Raw genomic sequence first — 10,576 nt, 5'->3', positions numbered from 1 at the left:
CTTTTGATATTTAGAAGACCTTTGGTTTGTAATGTTTTCTTAAACGTTGTTTTGATATCTGTTGTGACACTATCGCAAGAAATGTTTTTATTAAACCAATAAATGTTTTGTTGGAAATTTTTAATTGGGACCGTTATCCGCGTTTGAACTCTATAAAATATTTTAAATTAAACTTTGGGATCGTTTTTCCACAAACTAAAACTCTGATATTATTTTGAAATATTTTATTAAATATTATTTCAAATAGACCCATGTGAGGGGTGTTATACTTACAAAGGGCATTATTGTATTGTATTTTCTCTATTTAACATATATATGGTATTATCCTATTATAATCTTATTATATATTTTCTTTGTGTGGCTTATGATCTTGTATTATAATAATATTATTATATTATCTCTATCTAATGTTATCTAACTATAATTTTACTATATTCTTTATATAATCTTATTATATTTTATTTACTAGATTAAGTATATTATTTTACTAATAACCATAATGTTTTAATTTTTGTCTAGTAGAGGGTCTTGTTTTATTATTAATTTTATTGTATTCTTTTTGTTTGACATATAATATTATCTTACCGTAATCTTATTCTACCCTCTCTATCTAAAATGTGGTATTATCTTATTATAATATTAATTTATTATCTCTATCTCACAGAGAGTATTAGTGTATTATCTCTTTCTAAGTCTCTAATAGTGAGTATTATCTTGATGTAATTATATTGTGTTTTGGAAAAAGGTATTTTCTTATTGTTATCTTATTATATTCTCTTTGTTAAATAGATTATATTATCTTATTGTGATATATTTGTATGGAAAAACGTATTTTTATAAATGTAACCATACTTTATTATATCTGTTCTTTTATGTTAAAAAACAATGACTTCATTATTAATATAACTAAAAATATAAGGACTAACTTGAAGATTATATGCTAAAATTCAATATTATTGTCTAAAATCCCAAATGTGTAAACGATTGTTGAGTGTTTTTTTTTTGGCTTTTCATGTAAAGAATTGTTGGTTATTGGAGTTTCTCATATTAACCTCAACTATTTTTTTATAAGCCATTACATTTTTTTTATTTGGCTCTTTTAATTAGCATGCATGCCCGTAATCTTCAAGTTTTATATAACTTTTTCGAAAAAAACCTCAAAAAAAATTGAAAAAAAACCGATTCCTCACATTTAAAGGATGCTTGGAGATTATAGCATGTGAAAAACAATGGTCGAAGCTGCCTTGATATTGTAGAGCGTTTAGAGTTCGAAAGCTGGCTGTTTGATGCTTAATTAAAACAAACTTATATGCCAAGCCAACTTAGACAAATGATCTTCTCTATAATTTCCAAGCATCTTATAAATAAATTTTGATATATATTTTGCTAACAAGAATCAAACATATGAATTATTATGCAATTTACCAACAAGAATTCAGTGACTAAAAGCAACCTTAGGATTTTACATAAAGATTTTCCTAATTGACTTTCATATAGAAAAATGATCATAGTATCCAATCAAAGATTATTAGTTTTACAATGAAGGTAACCTACTTCGGATGCTTCGAAGCTCCCATAGACAAAGTAAATTGTATGTGTTCGGCTACTAATTATTGGTTTCACCGAGATATATATGCTAAGTATAACGAGCACCTCTAAAGGCCACCGGGGCTTCCAAGAAAACCGCAATACTTGCATTCAAGTGAATTCGGCCGGCTTCTTCAACGTTGCGAAAACAAATTAGAGAAAGAAAACATTCTCATTTGATTAGATGGATCCATACCCATTATTCATTAAACACGGTAGAAATTTAATACACGAGTTGCACAAACACGAACGAAACTCACCAAATAAAATTCAAATAGAAAGAAATGGTTCTAATATTAATTTGATTTACGAACTCATTCCTTCGAAAACCGCCTGTATTATTTCCTGCGTCACACTACCGACTAAACCTTCAACGGCATGCCCAGCCATGTTATTGACTAAACCAGTTTGCCTTGAAGGCTGCACATACTGAGGAACACCCATTGTTGGTGTAGCTTGGTAGTGGCTCACTTGTGGTTGAGGATGTTGATATTGTGGTGTCTGGGAGTAATATGGTTGACTATGTGCATGTGGCTGTGGCGGCGGAGTTGGGTGTTGTGGTGGTGATGAGAAGTACTGGTGAGTGTCATAAGAAGGTAGACTTGTAGACTTCAGTAGTACTTGAGGATACTGTGCCGGCGACGGAGATGAGTAAAATATTTGGATGGGTGGTGGTGCCGGAGTTGGGGATGGTGGTGGACGTGGTGTTGAGGAATGGTGAGGAAGACTAGTGGACTTTGGTAGTACTGATCGAGAAGTGGTTGTTCTAGCTTTGGCACACTTCATATGAGCATCAAACTCACATAAACCACATCGGTAGAGCCACTGGTTCGAGCCAGGTTCCTTACAGATATCACAACTGAACGCTTGGTTTTCGTAAGGTGGTTTAAAACAAAGGCTAAGTTTGTGATCATCATGGGCGACATGGTCTATCAAGAGCGGCATAGAAGCACAAACGACATGCAAATCAAGTTGACAATCGGGGCAATGGTACGAGAACCCTTTCCCTTGAGATCCACATGCGTTACATTTGAAAACGCCTTCTGGATATGCGGGAGAAGATAAAAGAGCAAGATTATGTTGTTGATCGCTCTTGTGTTTTAATGTTCGAGGAAGATTTGAACATGTTTTATGAAGGTAGAAATTGCATGAGACACAAGAATAAACCGATCCACAAACGCTCTGATTACATGCTTGACATGTGGTTTGACTTGCGATCTGAGCTTGCACTTGTTGAAGTTTCAAGGGGTGTTCGTGGCTGAAATGGTTTATCATGGAATCATTCTCGAGCTTTCCCATTTTTTATGAAAGTTTATTGCCTAATTGTATGAATAGAAACTAGATATAAACACCTCATGGCAATTCTTTCAGCGAAGTTTGCTTCCTTATCAGATTTGTATTTTTATATAAAACAGATTTGTATAATTTCTTGGAAAGTTAAGATGATGTGACATGTATAATATTTCCTATAGCTAGTTGTGAGAAGTTTTCATATGGTCAAATAGATAAGTTAACTATATCAATTTATGATATCAATAATTATCGTATTTTTGTGGATTTATTAAGCAATGCAGATTCGAATTCAAGATCATTCGGCTATTTTTTAACGCTCATGTAAACTAATTGAATTGAATTAATTTCCATCAAGGTATCCGCGTTATATAATGGAAACATATCTAAACGACGCATATTAAAACTTTAGATCATATTTTTGTGGCTATTTTTTGGGAGTTGATACGTATACAACAATTTTTCTCAATACACAACAATTTGTGCTTTAAAATGTTGTATTATACAACTATATAATGCATGAATTGTTGTGTATGACAAAAAACTGTTGTGTACGAATCATTTCCTATTTTTAACGCTAATGTAAACTAATTGAATTGAATTAATTTACATCAACGTATCCACATTACATAGTGAAACATATGTAACCGACGCATATTAAAACTTTAGATCATCTCTCTCTCGTTACATATTCAACACTTGGGGTTACTTGTGATATTATGTGTTGTCAAATTTTGAAAAATCATGCTACTCGTTGTGGTTACAACCTATCACGGTGCCACATCAACATCAATGTTTTTTTTTTCTCCACGCTCCTAAAGAAGATGGTGTTGCTCCATGACCACTCCGTTGTGAGATCAAGAAAGAAGAAAAAATACAGAAAAAATGAGAGAAGATATAAAGTCCCAAAAATAAGACTAAAAAATTTCATTTTTAAATTAATAAAACCAGTATTCCATAAACATTATCATAAAAATCCAAATGAAACAAATGTATCAATCATCATATCATGTCAGAGTAAGTCAAGAAAATGCGGAACGAGGTGGGTGTGTGTTCTGCAATCATCCCGAGCGCTTCCATTTGAAAACCGAAGTACCTGAAACATAAACTGAAAATCGTAAGCACAAAGATTAGTGAGTTTTCCAAATACCACATATCCTACATATATTTGTCATGGGCTACCCACATGGTCTTTTAGTTGAAATGTCATGGGCTACCCCTATGGTCTTTTAGTTGAAATGTCAAGGGCTACCCCCATGGTCTTTTACTTGAAATGTCATAGGCTACCCCCATGGTCTGACATCCAAGTATCATAGGTTACCCCCACAGTCTTTCCTTAAAATGCCATGGACTATCCCCATGGTCTGACATCCAAGTGTCATGGGCTACCCCCATGGTCTTTCATACAAATGGCACGGGCTACCCCCGACGTCTTCCAAGCAAGTATCACAAAGATAACTAGCATTACACAAAACAAGTAATGGGCTGACATTGGTGCCTTCGACCCAATGATATAGTGAGAAAACTCACCTCATATAGCTAAAACCCACAGATACTCTCTGACTACAGATCCGCTAATAATCACGTGCTATCAATTATCCAAAATAACATCAAATTAATAATTGGGTCACGACTCAGAGTCCCAACTAGAGTAAAAGACCTTTTTACCCTTCCTTACGCTTTGCCCAAGGCCCAAGCCCAAAACAATAATCCAAAGGCCCAACTTCCATATAAACGCCCAAGGAGTCTAATAGCCCAACAAGGCCCAAACTATAAAAACCCAACAATGGCCCAAGCCTCAAAAGCCCAAAACGACTCTCTGGGGAGTACGTATAGCGTACTAGAAATGTACGCCCCGGGTACTTGAACATAAAGCACGATGTACAACAGCCTAATGCAGAATCCTCAAATTACATTGAGCGTACCTCCTCGTACTCCCATCGTACTAGTTAGGAGTCTAAAAACCCATATTTTGCTCTTAATGGGTTAAGTCAAGATGTCCCAAAACATAGATTTGGTCCATATCCAAGGTCTTAACCAATAGAGTTTCCAACTTTACTCACAAACACGACTTAATGGGACTCAACACTTAAAGAATGAACTAAATAAGAGCTTAATACATGCATGGACCAAAGTCTTTCATAAAGTTTCCATTTGTATGAACAAAGGACCTTATTGAAGCTTAGATCTAACATCCACTACTTCTGGAGTAGATCAAAAGCTCACCTTTTCATCAAGGGACTCAACAATGCCAAAGAACTCCATAAAATAGTTCCAACCACAAAGATCATCAAGGTCAAAGCTTTTTACCTTTGGAAGCTTGCAAATGGAAAGATACTCCTAAATCTAGAAGCTCAAGCCACACCTCCAAATGATTTTCTTCTTCTTCTTCTCAAGACACCCATCAAGCACATACCAAGCTCAAAATCACCAAATTGCACTTAGGGTTCGGTTCTAGGGTTAAAATGGGTGGAGACTGAAGGTATTAAGATTTTGTGAAGAGGAAATGAGCTTAAATAGGGTCCAAAATCCTAAAATAGGGTTTGCATGAACCTGGAGTATGCCCTGCGTACTCCCAGTATGCTTAGTATACTCCTCTCAATGATCGCGATCCATCTCCTTCGTACGCCTAACGTACACCGAGGTATGCCCAACATACTTACCTTCACATCAGCACGCCCCGCGTACTCCCTATGTACGCCCTGCATACTAGGGTTTTGCCTTAAACCTTGCAACCTTCCAAAGACCATCACTCCTTCGTTATAAGCCCGATTTTGACGATCGTTATATTCACGAAGAGGTTATGAGATGCTTTACACTTCTATCAACTCATATTTGCTTTAAGATTTCCTAAACAAAAATCCAATTTCCATAAAGGCCCGAGCTGACACTTTACCAAAATGCTCCATGGCTCCAAAACATAAACCGAACACCCGGATCATCTAAATAATGTCACCCACACCCAACTGGGAAACGGTTCGGGATAGGGCGTTATAGAATAAGGGTGCACGTTGAGGGATTGTGAAATAAGTATTGACTATCTATCTTTTGACTAAAAAAAGATAAGGAGTCATTTGTTTTAGGATCGAGAATATAGCCTTCAAAACACCATAAACATACTCAATAGCATAAGATAAGGAGTCATTTGCCAAGGATCGAGAATCTTGTCTTCAAAACACCATAAACATACTCAATAACATTTTTGAGTTGTGTGTGAGCATGATTGAATCTCCCTTACTTAGTTAACATAAGACGTCATCGAAAATTGGATAACTGATACCTCGTGTTACGATAAGGAGTCATAAATCCACAGGCGTTGGTGTATGTAGCATCACAATTCATAAAGGTGATATTTATATTTAAACGTGAGTGTCATAACTATTATATAAAGGAAATAGATAAATACAAGGTTAAATGCAACTTCTTCCAAAGCTCTTAAATCATGTGTTATTCCCTTCTAACCGGCCTATATCACAGTCACAAATTTCTAATACATTTTAAAACCATTCATCTTTTCCTATTCCTTTATAACGAGTATGTTGATCAACGGACATGACTAAATATACAATAGCTCCATCTAATACACATATATCTTCGGAAAATATTTTTTGAAATCATTTACCCTTTTATTTGGTTCCTTGTTCTTTTAAACGACGAATGACTTTAAACTTACACCTGCGGGGCTCTTGAATTTCAAGGTTCCTTTTGAATGCGGTCAATTTCGTCAAAGTCATTTAAAGTATAGGGATGCAAATCCTGATAAAGATGAAAGTGTAGAAGTTAGACCCAACCATCAAAGCTAGTCAAAGTCCCCCCATCGAATAATTGAGTGCAAATATTAGGGTATGGTAATGAAAATTTTCTCAAAGCTTTAACATATTTATGCAACTACCTAGAAAAATTATATAATTTTATTAAAACATAATAATAATTTTTGTTTATAATGAAACTATCTTTATTTCTACTTTCCTCTATTCTTCGTCCAGATTAAAGGTGCTTATATTTCAGTTTTGTTTTTTAACTTCACCCAAGATCCAAACTTTGGTGTTAAGTAGCAACGACGGTTCTTCATTTGTTTTTTTTTATCCGTAATAAAATTATTTTTATTATTCAATACTAGGTTAGAGACTGTTTATAAGATAGATAATGAAAGTAAATTGATAAAATAAAAAATTTAAAAATTTTAATACTAGACTATATTGAAGTATGATTGTAAATATAAGATAGGACTAACATCATAAAAGTCCTAAGTTTTTAACGCGTAATTAAAAAAAGCTTTGTTTTTCATTATTGTTATGACCACAACTTTTTTGTAGAATTATCACTCTAGCTCACTTAACAGTTTCATGGTTAACTCTGTTATCTTTTTTTTTTTTTTTTTTTTTGCAAAATCAATCCTAAAATTGATTTTAAAATTCAAATTTGGTACCTATAGTTTGCAAAAAAAATTGCACCACATGTTTTTTTAACTTTTTTTTCTTTTTTATATACTTTTTTTATACATATACTTTTTTTTTATTTTCGTTATTTTTATACATACTTTTTTTATTTTCGTTTTTTAACTTTATTTTTCAAGAATTTGATTTTTTATTTTTTACCTTTTGTTTTCTATATTTTTTTTTCAAATTTAGTTATTTATGATTTTTCTAATGTTCTTATTTATTTTGATTCAAGTAAATAAACTTGAAATCAGTTTAAAATATTATAACAAGTTTTTTTTATAGAGACCAACTATTATTATATCTTTTATTCTTTCTTTTAGTCTGTTATCAAATTGAAAAATATTATCTTGAATTTAAACTATTGGTATCACATATAAAACCATTATTTATTTTACAAGTTCTATCACACACTGAAGCATTAGTTCTCAATAAACAAGCTGTTTTTTTTTAACTTTTATATTTTTGCAACATAAATATATTAACACTAAAGAACAAAAAAAATAAAAAGAAAATACATTGGAATGACTTTTCTTCACTTGAATAAAAATAAAAAAATTACAAAAACTATAAATTACCAAAATTGTAATATACTCTATTATATTAATATATATTATATTTTTGAAAAAGATCAAGAAAAAGTTAAAAATACGAAAAAATGAAAACAAATAATACGAAAAAAATGCATAATTTAAATGTATGAAAAAAATTAAAATATAATACGAAAACAAATATGGAAAACACTAAAAAATACTAAAAGTGTAAAATATATGAATATATTAGAGTAAATAAAAAAATAGAAATAAAGAAAGTATATATATATATATATATATATATATATATATATATATATATATATATTAAACGAAAATAAATAAAATATAAAAAAAACAAAAAATAAAGTTAAAAAACCATGTAGTGTAATTTTTTGTAAACTACAGAGACCAAATTTAAACTTTAAACTCAATTTTATGATTGATTTTTCAAAAAAAAAAGATAATGAAGTTAACTATGAAGCTCGTTAAGTAAGCTAGAATGATAATTTTGCGAAAAAGTTATGGTCATAACAATAATAAAAAAATGATAACGCTTTTTCTAATTACGCGTTAAAAACTTAGAACTTTTATGATATTAGTCCATATAAGATACTATTGTACTTTAATAAATGAGATTTCAATAATTTATAATTTTATTTTATTTTATTTATTTTTTAACAGAAGATAGTTAAGATGATTGTAAAATAATATGATAAAAAAATATCTTCTGATTAATAGATCTAAAAAAATAATTAGTTACTTCAACAAATTATTTTATATGATTTGGGTAGAATTATGTCTTCTAAGTGTAGCAAGAGATCAATATGGTTTTGTAAAAAAAATTTTGTGTCATTTTAATGGTATAAAATTGCAATAAGATGCATATGAGACTATATCTTTTTATCAACGATGCCCCTAAATGTTAATGATTATCGATTTGCATACTCTTAAATATATGTCGCTTTATTTAATTTCATAACAAATATTTAATGATCTAGTGATGGAAAAGAAATAACAGAGATGAAGAATAAACAATAAAATTGGAAGAAAATGACCTTCATTCGATCGAAAAGAAATAATAGCAAAATTTTCAAAAAGGATATAAATCATTAAAAAATACATGCAAAACCTAATATCATATCTCAATTAATCCTTCATTATTTTTAGTATTTAATATTTTTTTTTTTCTGTATCACAAAGCCAACTCAAGGTTATGAGAGAAAATCAAAGAATATAAGGAGTATAGAGAAGAAAGTAGAAAAAGATGTACAATACATTTTAAAATTTTAATTAATTGTTTTTATATTTATATATTTTTAAAATATTAAATGTGAATAAATTTTTAAGAATGTCACCTGAAATCATTAGAATCATATTCTAAAAAGATGTCACTTGGTACTTAGGACCCGTTTGATAGTTGCTGATTGAGAAAGTGCTGACTGGGAAAGATCTGTTTGGGTAAAAAATCATGATTGAGTAAGAAATCATGATGTTTGATTGTACATCTGACTAAATGTGTTGACTGATTAAAATGATCATTTTACCCTGCTACTCTACACTGTGATGGAAGAAATGGTTGAAGAGTTATAAAAACATACATTTTTAAGCACAAATTTGATTTAACGTTTAGAACAAAACATACATATAATATTTTTGTACCCAAAATACCTCTTCTACCTTTTGACGGTGTTTAAACGTGGATCTAGCTAATCCCACTACGTGTGTAATCATGATAACAAATGGGGAAGCAATCAAAGTTTATGAAAATTTGTCTTTTCAAAGTTCATATGATATGGCAGTTTATATCATACCATGGTCAAAAATATGGAATCCCATTAAGTGAAACATACTCTTTAAACATCTCAGACCACCCAAAAACAAGTTCAATGGCAATTTTAATTTCTGTTTGTGTTAAACCGAAGATGTATAGGATACACATTGATTTAAAACTGCAGTCCAAATACACAAATGGACAAAAAATATCATCTACATTTTAATTTCTGTTTTTATCAAATACACATATTGGGAATATGTTGACCTTTTATGGTCAAATAAGACCTTTTTCAAAGAACATAAATGTAGTGGGTTAAATTACCAAACAGCTTTAACAAAAACAAAGCTTTAATCTTAAAAAAGAACATAAATGTATGACCCATTTCATTGCTAAATTCATAATTAAAGAAAACATTAACCCATGAACAAAATACAAGTTAAAACCTGAGAGAAATATGTTGTTTTGGAAATTGAAGCGGTCGCCGGTTTCAGAAGTTGTGTCTTCAGAAGCCCTGTGCCTTACCTCAATTTCATGAAATCGATTTTATGAATCCAATCCATACAATCGATTAAAGAAGAAGACGATTGTTGGTGTTAGAAGGAACTGATCAATCAGTTGAAGAAGATAGCGAACATGGGTCAAGGGGGCAAGGGTAAACTGCGTCTATTTTTTTTTCTAGCGGACCGAATCAGATGCCGAGTTAGATGCCGAAATTTGGATCAACAAACACTTTTTGCTGACCGAGTCAGCCAAAAACATCTGACCGATTCGGGTCAGACGCATATCAAACAGGGTGATTTTTATTTATTAAGTAATATATATTTTACCTTTACTTTTCCGAGAGTTTGATTTCAAATTATTGTCTTATTGTCTATTAATTATAACTTCATACAAACATGCTTAAATAAAGTTTTTTTTTTCTACACCTTCTAGCTGAAAACTAATCATAA

This window comes from Lactuca serriola, chromosome 5, assembly GCF_051521515.1.
Source record: "Lactuca serriola cultivar US96UC23 chromosome 5, Lser_US96UC23_V15, whole genome shotgun sequence".
Classification (NCBI taxonomy): Eukaryota; Viridiplantae; Streptophyta; class Magnoliopsida; order Asterales; family Asteraceae; genus Lactuca; species Lactuca serriola.
Note: the sequence above shows the minus strand (reverse complement) of the source record.